At 41.7% G+C, this 14837-nt stretch overlaps 1 non-coding gene across 1 annotated transcript; it reads left to right on the forward strand.

Annotated features, from left to right (window-relative positions):
- Positions 1-422: 422 nt before the first annotated feature.
- On the forward strand, positions 423-541 carry LOC121394935. The gene has a single exon (XR_005962106.1). It is a non-coding gene; the product is annotated as a 5S ribosomal RNA (ribosomal RNA).
- The last annotated feature ends 14296 nt before the right edge of the window (positions 542-14837 follow it).

Consider the following 14837-nt stretch of genomic DNA (forward strand, 5'->3'; position numbering starts at 1 on the left):
GGGCCATGGGAGGGGGCGGGGGGGGGTTTGAAGAGAACAAGCTGTCCAATTGTAGGCAGTGTCATTCGCTGGCGGCGGCCGTAGCAAATAAGGTCCCGTCTTGTATAGAAAAGGGCATGAAGTGGTGGGGGGTGGGGAAAGGGCAGTTTGAGCCTTTTCTGCGGTTGCCCCCCGGTCAGGCCCGAGCTGGAGTAGGCAGCTGGGATTTGGCCTCCAGTATATGCGGTCCTTAAGAAGGTTATGAGTGAGCTGGAGAGAGGGCAGAGGGGTGTAAGTACAGGGGTGAAAGGGATGGAGGAGCTGAGGTAGGCGGGCCGGCTGTCCAGGCTGGGGTTGTTTATCTTGGGGAAAAGAGCCCTGCATGGGGAGGAGCTGGGCCCCAAGAAGGCAGCACAAGAGGAGGAAAAGTCAGCCTTGTGTTCGCCTACGGCCACACCACCCTGAAAGTGCCCGATCTCGTCTGATCTCGGAAGCCAAGCAGGGTCGGGCCTGGTTAGTACTTGGATGGGAGACCGCCTGGGAATACCAGGTGTCGTAGGCTTTTGCACTTTGCCCTTCTGAGCAGCAGGGGGCAGTCTCCTCCCTGCTTTTTCCTTCCCGCAACAGCCAGACAGCAGTGAGCCTGTGCTCAGCTCTTTCTCTTTACTTTCAGATTCCCTGCTTTGACTCACTAGTCCTTCAGCTGCTTCACTTGCCATTGAGAGGATACTTAGCCAGTCAGCAGCCACCGAGCACAGAATTCTTTGGAATGGGCTAGTGGGCTAGTGGGCTAGTGGGCTGTGTAATATGAAAAGACAGAACATGATTGTTGATGAGCCGTGAGCAGCCCCCATTGTGCCAGGCAGCAGATTTTATAAAATGGGCTCATTAACACGCCAGGACCCTCTGCTTAGGAGGGTAATTAGTACGTTTAATTCTTCTTAATTGTGAAATTTGTGGGGAAATGCTTGTCATCTATACATTTTTGGATCTGTTTGAGAATAAAAATCTTTGTAGAATTTTCAGAATATCTCATCATTCTCCAATGGGTTGGAGTTTCTTGGATTTGGAATTGCTTGGACCAGTTTTTTATTATTTCGGCCAAAACTTTATTGTTATCCTTAGTCATTTTTATCTTTTGATAGCCTGGCCTTTCATTGCCCCTTCCTTGTTGTCTGCAGATGAGATGAATATATTCCTGTTCCAACCCAAGAAGAAGTTATTATTATGGATAGAAGCCTTTAAAGGGATACTGTCATCGGAAAACATGTTTTTTTCAAAACACCTCAGTTAATAGTGCTGCTCCAGCAGAATTCTGCACTGAAATCCATTTCTCAAAAGAGCAAACAGATTTCTTTATATTCAATTTTGAAATCTGACATGGGGCTAGACATATTGTCAATTTCCCAGCTGCCCCTGGTCATGTGACTTGTGCCTGCACTTTAGGAGAGAAATTCTTTCTGGCAGGCTGCTGTTTTTCCTTCTCAATGTAACTGAATGTGTCTCAGTGGGACCTGGATTTTACTATTGAGTGTTGTTCTTAGATCTACCAGGCAGCTGTTATCTTGTGTTAGGGAGCTGCTATCTGGTTACCTTCCCATTGTTCTGTTGTTAGGCTACTGGGGGGGGGGAAAGGGAGGGGGTGATATCAGTCCAACTTGCAGTACAGCAGTAAAGAGTGACTGAAGTTTATCAGAGCACAAGTCACATGACTTGGGGCAGCTGGGAAATTGACAATATGTCTAGCCCCATGTCAGATTTCAAAATTGAATATAAAAAAATCTGTTTGCTCTTTTGAGAAATTACATTTTTTTTCCCATGACAGTATCCCTTTAAGTGAGGCCCATGAAGAGGAGACACAAGTGTCTGCTCTTCATCTTTTCAGTTCTTGTAAAATTCTGGATCTTTTTCTAAGTGAGTATTTGGAACCTGTGGTTGACAGAGGGCCTCCCCCACTCCTGTGGGCTCTAGAGAAGAAGTCCATGGATTAACCTTACGGATGAAGATTGACCCTTAAAGGATTATCCATAAGCCGCAGCAAAAACGTCCAGAGTTCATAACAAAAAGGAATGGTCCATAAGGCCAATAGTAACCAAACCTGCGATGGAGAAACAACGTAACAGCAAAGAAAGAATAAACACCCTTTCCTACGGGAACACAATTCCTTTCCCTCTCCCTGATAATTAGGATCTCACATCTCGTATCAAAAATAAAAAAGAGGAAACAAATTGGTGATTCTTAGGGGCAACTTCTAGATAATAAGAAAACGGAACTCTTCATTCTGCATGTAGGGCCCCATCAGGGGCGACAGGGGGGACAAGTGGCCCGGGCATGAAGGGGGGCCAAAGCTGCGCCGAAACTGTGCGGACATTTTATAAGTCCCGAACAGTCAAAGTGCCGAAAAGCCGAACAGCCGAAGGACCCGAAGCCACGAAAATACCCAAAGTCACAAAAATATCCGAAGACGAAGTGGCAAAAAGAACCCGAAGTCACAAAAACAGCCGAAATTGAAGTCCTGAAGCCACGAGTTCAATTCTACTGACACCAATGTGTGTTTTTTTTTAATCCCCTGGCCACCAATGTATTATTTTAATACGCTATAGGCCCCTGCCACCAATGTTTTTTTTATCAAATATTTTTTGGGGCCCCAATTTTTTTAAACTTGTAAAGGGGGCCCAGGCACCAATGTTTTTTTTTAATAAAATAAAAATTTTGGGGGCCCCAATTTTATTTAACTTCTAAGGTGGCCCCCTGCCACCAATGTTTTTCTAAAAAATATTTTTTGGGGCCACAATTTTTTTTAACTTGTAAGGGGGCCTTGGCACCAATGTTTTTTTTAAAAAAATATCCTTTGGGTCCCCAGTTTTTTTTTAACTTGTAAGGGGGGCCCTGTGCCAATGTTTTTTGAAAAAATATTCTTCGGCGCCCCAGTTTTTTTTTTAACTTGTAAGGGGGACCCTCGCGCCAATGGGGTTTTTTTTTAAAAAAATGTTGGGGCCTTGTAAAATTTTTTTGTACAAGGCCGCGTGATTTTTAATGGCGGCCCTGATCACATGGATGCCCAGATCCAGTAGCATTGCCTCTGTATAGATTATAGGATTTGTTTTTGCCTCACTTCTATTACTAGGCCAATGGTAGCAGGCCTCATCCAGATGAAGAATGTATCATCCACATACATACCTCCCAACTGTCCCTTTTTCGGAGGGACAGTCCCTCTTTTGACAGCTCAACCCGCAGTCCCTCATTTGTACTGGAAAGTCCCTCTTTTCTCTGCACTGAACAAAGTTTCTCACTTAATTGGCTTTTAGCAGAGAGCCCAGAACAGCTAACAGCTGCAAATAAGATACTTCGTAATAATTTTGAGACACAAAAACACAGTTTAGATAAGGAGAAATATTTTCAGACTTTCATAACCTGCCAAATTTTGTAAAACAAACATGTTAATTAGGGGGTGTGGCCACAGAAAGGGTGTGGTCAAACAAATTGCTGCGCTACGTGCCAAAAAAAATTTTGTCCCTCTTTTTACTTCCAAAATGTTGGGAGGTATGACTTACCTTATATAAATGGGGACACAGGAACTAAATTCTGGTTTGCAAAAAATGTGTATTTTTATGTGATCCATGAATATATTTGGATATGCCGGTGCAGTGTTTGCACCCATTGAGCAGTATTGAAGCTGCCGGGAGCGTTTCTGGGAATTATATCAAGTTTCCAAGGAACCCAAATCACTGGAACATCTTAAAAAGAGATTTTGACTCTGTTAGTTTTATTCTACATGTGTCAGGTACCACAGATTGTGGCCTTTAATTCTCCACAACTATTCAGAAATGGGACCCTAAATATTTAAGTTGTCTCTTACAGCAATACGAATACTTTAACTATTAGGGGCCTATTTACAGTATTAAGCCTCGAGTTATTAAGGAAAACATTACACATTTTTAGAGGAAAAAAAACTTTGCAACTTTGTTTGAAATTAGAATCCGAAAATACTGCAGCTAAAACCTGTCGAAGTCATGTAAAAGTCAACGGCAAATGTTCTTTTTATAATCACTTCATGATATTCTAGCGTTTCCGACATTTTCAAATTGTCGCACGATTTTGTTGCAACTTTTCTCACACCCCCAATTTTTATTCAGATGTTTTAGTAAATTAAGCCAAATCGTGGTTGGGAGTTACGTCGAATTTTTATTTTTAAAATAATGAGAAAAATCCAAGTTTTGATAAATAACCCCCTAAGTGTCAGGTTTAGTTGTCTCCTCGTATGACACTTATCTCCTCCAGCAATTGGGACTTTGAATTGGGAGAAATGTCTGTGGAGGAATTTTAGGTAAATATTTTGTCGTTTATATTTGATGTTTCCAATGGGACTTGTCACGTCAGTGGCTGCTAAATAGACGTTGAATCTGAAAATGTCTACAATTAAAATATTTGCTTTTTCTTTCATTTCAGGAGATGCTGAATTCCCGTGTTATCTGAGTACAAGGGGAGAATATACAGTGAAAGAGCAAAGTGTAATAGAGAGGACGGGGGGAGAAATCAGGGGGGATCTTGTATTGCCCAATTGTGAGCTTTACCTGCTGGTCCAGGGGGGGTTTCTGCCGCGTCCTCTCTCGTCACATGACAAATACTCAATTTGCCGCAAGCCTGCGTCATCGTGTTTGGCGCAAAGTTTGTATAATTAAAGGCGCCATGTCCCTTTTCACGTTATTTTACAAAAAGAGAGATATGAGTTTAGTGCGTCGCACCATCCATATGCCGTGATAAAGTAAGAGAAAGTACATTAAGGGGCACATTTACTTAGCTCGAGTGAAGGAATAGAAGAAAAAATACTTCGAATTTCGAATGTTTTTTTTTGGCTACTTCAACCACCGAATTGGCTACTTCGACCTTCGACTTTGAATCGAACGATTTGAACAAAAAATCGTTCGACTATTCGCCATTCAATAGTCGAAGTACTGTCTCTTTAAAAAAAACTTCGACCCCCTACTTCCCCAACTAAAACCTACCGAGCATCAATGTTAGTCTATGGGGAAGGTCCCCATAGGCTTTCTAGCAAATTTCTGATCGAAGGAATTTCGATCGATGGATTAAAATCCTTTGAATCGTTCTATTCGAAGGATTTAATCGTTCGATCTAACGATTATTCCTTCTATCGTTCGATCGAATGAATATCGGTAAATCCTTCGATATTCGAAGTAGAAGGATTTAACTTCGATAGACGAATATCGAGGGTTAATTAACCCTCGATATTCGACCATTAGTAAATGTGCCCCTAAGTGAATTGTGTATATACAAAGTTGTTTGGTGATTACCACACAGTTCATAGTGTTTCAATTGCAATAAATTGCCTTATATAATTCCTCTCAGTAATTCCCAAAAAAAAGAAATCAATTGATATTTCAGCAGCAGCAGCAGCAGCCGTCATGTCTGATAGAGCAGCTAAAACATAACATTTAATTCATCATATTAAAAGAAGAGAAGAGAGCACCAAGTTCATGGGTTTAAACACAAATAAAACAAGAAGTGCGTTGATCTGTATTATTTCGTGGGGGAACCTGCTTAATAGCAGCAACAAAGATTGGACCCCTCAGATCCAAGCACCCGATATACAACCCTTATAATTACAGACCAGGGTATATACGGCGGTGAAGGGGAACGTGTGACCTTGGTTATTATAACTATAACAAACAAGGGAAAGTTGTGCTCACCACTAATTTATAAAACCATTAGGCGGGGGTGCAATGAGGCTGTGACCTCAAAATACATATAGACACATACAAGAGTCCTCTGCACTCAACCCATTATCAATATATTTAAGACAGAGACATTTTGTGCTACTGCTACTGAATATGACTTACCCTTTAAACAACACAGGGATTGTTTGTCCATATATTGCAATATATTTAAGCTGAACAACTACGTCACACTCATCCCATATCTGGCCAGTCCTACACTCAATTTTATCTGATTCATTAAGAATTCTATTGCTTCATTATACATTTTATAAAAGGGACGAATACATTTTACCTGCAACTTACTTGCTGCTTTCAAAGTAAAACTCCCAAACTTGGCTGCCCTTTTATTAGACACCAGTGGGATCACCTGACTATAGCTGGGAGGGGTGGGAGCTACAACATGGAGCTGGTCACTGCTCTTGTAGAACTATAACAAACAAGGGAAAGTTGGGCTCACCACTAGTTTTTAAAATCATTAGGCGGGGGTGCAATGAGGCTGTGACCACAAAATACATATAGACAAATACAAGAGTCCTCTGCACTCAACCCATTATCAATATATTTAAGACAGAGACATTTTGTGCTACTGCTACTGAAAAATGCCTTACCCTTTATACATTTAGTAACTGTGAGAAAAAAACGACTGCAACATTGTTTGAATTTTTTGCTACATTTGAAGTATTACACTTATATCTTTTCCCTCTGGACTATGAACATTATTATATGGGAAACGAATCAAAGACTTGTGCTTAATGGTTTTTGGTTATAGTTTGTTATATTTTTTTTCTCACAGTTACTAATTTCACTAATTGAATGCACTTGTTAATTAATTGATTGATACACCTATAAATGTTCCACCTTACACAGATCCTTTATGCTTCACAAAGAGGCTTGCGCTGAAACGTTGCACTTCCAGTAATAAAACTTTGCAAGGTTTTCACCTGCACTCAGAGCTTGTGAGCCAGTGAGTCTGACTTTTCTTAGTATCAGATCTGAGGTTGCCGGTTACCTCTAACACTGAGCACCAAGGGAATTTGGATTTATCTACACAGACAGGTGGCGTGAGCGAATACTATTTTGTCCAATGTTTGGGACGACCATTGACAGAAGAATAAATAAAGCAAATCCGACCGATGCCAAAGGAATTGGGAAACGACCACTTTGTCCTCTCAGAGGCAACTACGCGAATTGTGACCTAATCCCTATCGCTCCTTCCCAGGTAATCGCAGACAGTTGTACAAAATGGTAACTGCTGGTTATTGCGCATCTAAAGAGTTAAAATTGCATCTTCCGGATCGATCCTTTCTAACGGCATCCGAACAGCTGTAACCCACCCACTCCCCTTCTCCTCAATTCACCCGCCTCCCCCGGCTGCCTCGGCGGACGCGCGTTTCGCCCAAAGGCTTTGTCAAAGGCAAAAAGGCTCCGAAGTCTCGCGATCTTTACATGTTCGCGGTTACAGCCATTGGTTAGACGAAGTCATGTGACCGCTCTTTCTGCTGACATCACAGAATCAAACGCGGAAGCCTATACACTGACATCATCGCATTACTCGTGCGTCATGCAACAAATACATGTTACAGGGCATCAAAGTATAATAACATTCCTGTATGGAGAAATTCAATTTCAGAGAATTAATCTGTTTAGCTGCCAATCTATGTATGTAGGGATAGACTCTTGTTTAATCCATTAGGAATGAGAGTATTTAATACGTAGATCCAGCGACATTCCTTGGATAGAAGCATTCGTTCCACATTGAACCTCCTTATCCCCAAGGAAATATCTTCTAATACTGTTACTGGACAAGAAAATATAAAATCCCATTTTTACTTTCTTTAATGAAAAAGAAACCTGTCTCCAATATACTTTCATTAAAAAATGTGTACTGTTTTTATAAGAAACCTGACTGTATGCAGTGAAATTCTCCCTTCATTTACTGCTGTGGATAGGAATTGTCAGACAGTCCCTAACTGCTCTGCAGGGAAACAATCATACTTATGTACAGCAGGGGGAGCCCCCGCCTTACTTCCCAGCCATGCAGAACTCAAGCAGCTTTGTTTATGACGATCCCTAAGCAGCCCAGACCACACTGAGCATGTGCAAGGTCAGGCCAAGATGTATAACAAAGTTACAAGATGGTGACCCCCTGTGGCCAACTTTAAAAGCATAAATCATTTGTTTGATTAGACTTGTGGTGCAGTAAGTTCATCTTTATATTTAGTATACAAAATACAGCATTTCTAGCCTTATTCTATTTAAGACTTTCCTTGTCCTTTAATCCTTCTGCATTTAGATGTTCAGATGTTCTTTTTTTTAAGGTTCTTTTCGTTTAGCCAGTATAGTGTAGATTACATGGACAGGTGGGCATGTTAATTACCCCAATTGTATTACAGTTATTCCATTGCCTGATATGATGTATTTCGCCAAATCTATCATTTATTTGATGTTCTTGATATAAGGAAATATGGAACACGATCCACAGGGAAAAGTACCTGACGGCTGATTACACTGATTCGATTTTGTTTTTCCAAAGTGACTTGTCTCGTCTAGACGTCGGCTGTGGGTGTTTTCCTACATTACTGCATCTGAATTTAGCATCTGTATGTAATATATGCCAGTGTCTTTATAGAACGCTTCTGATGTTAACCCATTGATGGCAGTAGGTAGTAAGAAATCTCACAGTTTCCAGATTTGATTTTTTTCTTTGTATTAAGAGTGTCAGCTCTTGGGGTGCTTAGGGCTCTGGATCGACCTTTTTTAATGAATTTATTACTGTAGCCCCACTTCTTAAGCCTATCTGACAATTCTCTAGACCCCTGTTTAAAGGTGTTATTATTATTATTATTAACATGTATTTATATAGCGCCAACATATTGCGTAGCTCTGTTAGAACAATTTCTCCTAACTCCTAAAAACTCTGGAATTGCCTTCTTGACTAGAGAAGTGCAGTGTAGAGTTAGTGTCTTTTCTGTAGAGATCTGTTTGTAGCAAGGCATCTTTATTTGTTATGATAGTGATGTCCAAGAAATCTATTTCGTACTCCCTTTTCCCGTTGCCCAACGTAAGCGTAAGTTCTATTCCTATAGTTCCTGGGTGAGATTTCTGAGTGTTTCTGATCTGTTCCTGTTCCTGTTTTGAATTCGGTCAAACCTCTGAATCCTTCACAAAAGATTCGACCAAATACTGAACCAAACCCGAATCCTAATTTGCATATGCAAATTAGGGGTGTGAACTGGAAAACATTTTTTACTTCCTTGTTACAAAAAGTCACGCAATTTCCCTCCCTGCCCCTAATTTGCATATGCAAATTTGGATTTGGTTCAGCTGCGCAGAAGGATTCGGCCAAATCCTGCTGAAAAAGCCCGAATCCTGGCCGAATCCTGGATTCAGTGCATCCCTAGTTCCTGACCCTGCCTGTCCCTGACCTTGTCTAGTTTGCTGCCTGTCCCGACCTGACCCGTGTACTGACGATTCTCTCAGATCCTGCCTTGTACTGAGATATTGTTGTGTTTGACTCGACCTGTGACCTGTGACTATTCTCTTGTCTCTTGAATCTCTACTGCTTCTCCTGATATTGGAGAGACCCAGCCTGTCCCACGACCACTCTTCTTTTTCTTCTTGTTCTTCTTGTTCTTCTTGTTCTTCTTGTTCTTCTTGTTCTTCTTGTTCTTCTTGTTCTTCTTGTTCTCCGTCCCAGTTACAACATTTGGTTCCCTTGTCTGCCCAGATCTCTCTCCTTGGTCCTCTCAAGATAAGAGCTGACGGCACCCAAGTAGTGGAGGGGGCCTCCTGAAAGGTGGTTGTTATACGCGGGAAGATTGAGCCACGACCAGGACCTTGGCGCTAGTTTTGGGTTTAGGACTCCGTCCGTAATATTCCAACAAATGTGCATTGGCCGTCGTCATGGCTAAACATCTAGGGGTAGATGGGGATGTAGCAGAAGACATTTAGCTGGTGCTCAGTAGATCTCAAGTCACAGCTTGTCTCTAGTATCCTCCTGTTTCAGGCTTTTCATTCAGATATTTATTATATTAATGTTACATAAGAAATAGTTGTCTATGTTACATATAGCAAAATTAATTCTCCCATAAATATAATATTTAAGTAATATTTTCATGGAACAAAAGGCTAACAATGCTTTTATAGATGTAGATCATAATGGGACAACATTAGTGATGGGCGAATTTATTTGGCAGGTTGCGAATTTGAGTTGAATTCCTGTGATTCCCAAAACTGCAGCGAAAATTCGCCGGCGTGAAAAAAATGGACACCAGCGTAAAATAAAACGGCGCTGTTTTGTGAATTTTTCGCTGTTTCGCGAATTTCATGAGAAATTCACAAATTTTTCAGCGAAACGGGACAAATTCACCCATCATTAGACAACATCATTAAAATTAGACCTCACATTAGAGTCCTGCGTGGGTCAATTTTTTGGAACCCATACCCGACCCGTACCCGCAATCTGCAACTCAGACCGCAACCACATTCGTAGCCGCTTGGACCCGCTACCTGACCCACAAGTACCTTATCTTCAACCCTGACCCGCGACCCCCTGACCATCAAGAATCAGGAAGTGATATCATTGTAAACCAGAAGTGACATCATCGGAAGTTAGCGTGATCGGAAAAAAGGAATAAAAATCACTATTGAGAAGACCCGTGGCCGACCCGCAAACCCGCAGAACCGCCGACCCGCGTCCATACACGCACCCGGAACTTTTACTCACAACCCGCAGGGTACGGCAGGTTCTTGTGGGTTCCCGACCCGCTGCAGGACTCATTAGTAAAGTATGGCAACTCCTGCTCTAGATGATCCCATTGTTACAATTACAAAGTGCAAATAACAGAGGCAGTGGAGTCCGGAGAGACTTTATCATTGTGTTTCAGTGTAAGAAACTCTATGGGGCAAATTCACTAAGACGCGAAGCGCCGAATGCTAGCGTTAATTCGCTAGCGTTTGGCATTTTCGCTACTGCGCAAATTCACTAACGAACGCTGGCATAGTTTCGCTAGTGTTACTTCGCAACCTTACGCCAGGCGAATCTTCGCTAGTGACGAAACTACGCAAATTCACTAACGCGCGCAGTGTAGCGAACGCTACCTTTTATGCCAGACTTCCTTCGCCACCTCAGACCTGGCGAAGCGCAATAGAGTAGATAGGGATTGTTTCAAAAAAAGTCAAAATTTTTTCTAAGTCCCAAAAAACGCTGGCGTGTTTTCTACATTATGGGTGATAGGCTGAAAAAGATCGAAAATTTTTGGGGCTCCCTTCCTCCCCCCTACATTTCCTGACTCATGACAACTTACCTAGACAGTGGGCACATGTGTAGGGCAAAATAACATTTTTATTTGCAGATTTGAAGCTTTTCTAGGCATTTGTAGTGCAGATACGTGTTCCTCCATTGAAATTTGAATTTCGCGCCGTATGCAAATTAGCCTTCGCTAGTGCAACTTCGCTTTATATAGCGAAACAACGCTAGCGCAACTCTGCAACCTTACGCTACCCCTGTGCACAACTTCGGATTTTAGTGAATTTGCGAAGCGCTGGCGAAACTACGCCTGGCGAAGTGCGGCGAAGTGCGGCGAAGTTGCGCCTGGCACAACTTCGCATCTTAGTGAATTTGCCCCTATACGTCTCACCACTGCACCTACTGCTACAAAATAGCAACACAAAACCAGATTTAAGACAATTATTTATTTTTATTGATGAGAAAAAAGTTTCACCGCCTTTAAAAAAAATGTGCAGTTTAAATGTTTGAAGTTTGTTGACCTCAGTGATAAAAATGGCCTTTATGGAACTATATAACTGCCTGTTACTGCCGCTACTGAAGTATTTCCAACTGCCAGTTTCACAACAATATCATTTGTACAGACATTTAGCAACTGCTCGAGTTTAAACGTGAAAAGACTGACGTGCAAACGGTTTTGATGAAGGAGCATAAAATATAAAATATGAAATGTGGAAGTTCTGGTTCAGCTTAACGGGGTTGTTCACCTTTATGTTTTATAGAATGGCCGTTTCTAAGAACGTTTTCAATTGGTCTTCAGTAATTATTTTCTATAGGTTATAAGTTATTTCCCTTCTTCTTCTGACTCTTTCCAGCTTTCAAATGAGGGGTCACTGACCCCATATATGTTATTGCTACTTTTTATCCCTCATCTTTCTATTCAGGCCTCTCTTATTCATATTCCAGTCTCTTATTCACATCAGTGCATGGTTGCTAGGGGAATTTGGACCCTAGCAACCAGATTGCTGAAACGGCAAGCTGGAGAGCTGCTGAATAAAAAGCTAAACAACTACACTTGAATTGCGACACAGTTCTTTAAATAGTGTTTACTTGATTTTTCCAAACAGATATTGTTCAATTTGCTGTGAAACACAAAGGTGTGTCCTAGTGATTGGCACCTGGGCACAGGTATTGGCTGATAATTTTGTTTTTTCCATTTTCTGTTGTAATCTGCACAGACTCTGAAGTTATTATGTACTTCCACCTGTAAACCTAGTTATTGTGGGAAATGAAAATTTAATTTTAAAATGTGTGATGTCATTGAAATGCAAAGCATGCTGGGAGCTTTGGGTGTAACAGGCCACTCCCAGTCAATTAGAGTCTGGTTGTGATGATTTAATGAGCTGTGTAACCCTTTACTGTCCTGTGATTTCTGTATTGTCTCGTCACAGCAGTGTGTATGTCTGATGTGTCCCCCAAATTGCCACATGTGAATAAGACCCATGGGCTAAATCCCTACTTGGGTCGGTATTTTATACTATAGCCTTAGGGGGTACTTGTCTCCCATATTAAATACTGGATTGGTATCACTAACGCTAGTGCTCGGGTACAAAAAGAGTCCACATGTGCATGATCTATACATGATCTATACATGATCTATACAGGATCTATACATGAGCTACACCTCCCAACATTTTGGAAATAGAAAAAGGGTCAAAAAATAGTTTTGACCACGCCCATTTTTGTGACCACACCCCCTACTTATCATGTCCATTTTACTAAATTTGGCAGGTTATGAAAGTTTGAACACATTTCTGGGATTTTTGTGTTATTACAGTTTTGCTAATGGAAGTGAATTGCCCTTTAAGCTGCAACTCACAGTTTCCCCAACAGACTTGCTTCTCTTAAATTGTTACAATTGTTTCTTTGCTTATCTTAAAGGAGACATATGGAATAAATGAAAAAAACTTATTTTGTAGGCAATTATAAGTAATATATGGTGTTGCTTTTACCTGGTGCTAAATTAATATTATCTTTAAAAATAGCCCCTTTATTGGAGCTCCCTATAGATGTTCTCTGGTCCCTGTCTGTGTTTATTTGGGGGTGGGCGTGTCCTAATGGTCCCCATCAAAAGCACAGTAGGAGAGGACAGCCAATCACAGCCCTGCAGTCACACAAGCACAGACAGGCTTCAGTTCCCTATCAGGTCCTGCTAGCTGCTGATTGGTTCCTGTCCTACAGTGCAGTGAGCTGAGTGCACAGCCTGGGAATTCAGGGAGCAGCAAGTGGAAGAGAAGGGAGGGATTATTGGGGTTTTGCAGAAATATTCAATAAATCAGCCTGAAACACTACTTTTTTAAGCACAGTTTTTCTATATCTAAATGAGTATAATGCTCTGGTACAAAAGCATCTAAGTGCACCTGCCACATATTCTGGCTCTCTGCCAAAAGCCAATAAAATTAGAAACTTTGTATCTTTTTCTGGCTGTTCAGAGCAGGAGATCAAAGAGAAAGTTGGGACATTTCAGTAACAAACCCAGGACTGCGGGTTCAGCTGTCAAAATTAGGACTGTCCCAGGAAAAACGGCCCAGTTGGGAGGTATGATGATCCCGTGTGAGTGAGGGGCTAATGGAAGACACTTGCAGGGGAAATCCGGCCCTGGGAATCATCGGAGAGGACAGAGTTTGCTGGTGGTTTAGTTCTACCAACACACTGGTAGGGCGGGACAGGTGAGTCACTATTATTAATTTTATATTATTTATAAAGTTTACAAATTGACAATTAGTGAGAAGTTAATGGACCAGCAGAAGCTGATGTGCTGTGGGACATCCCATATGTGATTGGATAACAGGTAAGTGTGTAGGACACTGGGGGGCTGCAGTCATGGAAGTGTCTATGGAAGAAGTGATTTTTAAGGGAATGTTTAAACTGTCCAGGGTGCGAGACTGTCCCACGGCACGAGGGCTGCACCAGTGAAATATTGGAGGTGTGGAATGAGGTTTGTAGGGCAGAAGAAGGTTTATGATCATTATAGGAGCAACATGGTCAATTTGGGGATTTGCTGAAGAATTTTAGAAAGTGAGAAGTCATGCAAGAAGATATAACAGTGAGGTGGTTGGACTCTATAGATATGAGAGAGGAGGAAAGACCAGGATGAGAGAGATTTGTGTATCAGAAGGAACATGTAGATGTTACTGGATGAGTCAGACATGAAGTATAGGAAGAAGATTAGTTGCCCAACAATACAGCTTTGAGGGACACAGTTGAAGTGGAGCAGAGGTTTTGACCAAGAAAGAGACAGAGGAGATGCTCTTAGATATGAATGATTGAATCTAGGAGTTAATTCTGTGGGGAGAGATTGAAGAGTAAGAGCCGGGCAGGAGACATTAAGCAGATGTGATGGGATTGGGTCAAGGGAGCAAAAATGGTCAATGGGCTTTTTTGGTGTATACTGTACTGCGATACCGAGTTAGATGCATGTCAGGGCTGCCTTTCTAGAACCCCTGTGGAGACATCGAGTTTGGGCTGCAGTTCTAGAACCCCACTTGAGACACTAAGTTAGGGTGGCAGTTGTAGAACCCCTATGGAGATAGCGAGTTAGGGCAGCAGTTCCAGAACAATCATCAACTCATTTCTATACTCTGTGTGTTGACTTGTGAACTGTAGTGAATACACAGCGTGTTATTGAGCCTTTATAACCAGGTCTATTCCAGATACTTTACCCTCAGAGAGACATGAGAATTTCCTTCATGTTGGAGTCAGTCTGAACAGAAAGAGAAGCAGCTGAAGGTCACCCGGATTTCTGCACTTTGGTTCCCAAACTACAAATTATAATTGAGTCTCCTTGTTAATAAGAGAAGCCTTGAAAGGAACACTAACACATCTATATTAGCTGG

This window comes from Xenopus laevis, chromosome 6L (genome assembly GCF_017654675.1).
Source record: "Xenopus laevis strain J_2021 chromosome 6L, Xenopus_laevis_v10.1, whole genome shotgun sequence".
Classification (NCBI taxonomy): Eukaryota; Metazoa; Chordata; class Amphibia; order Anura; family Pipidae; genus Xenopus; species Xenopus laevis.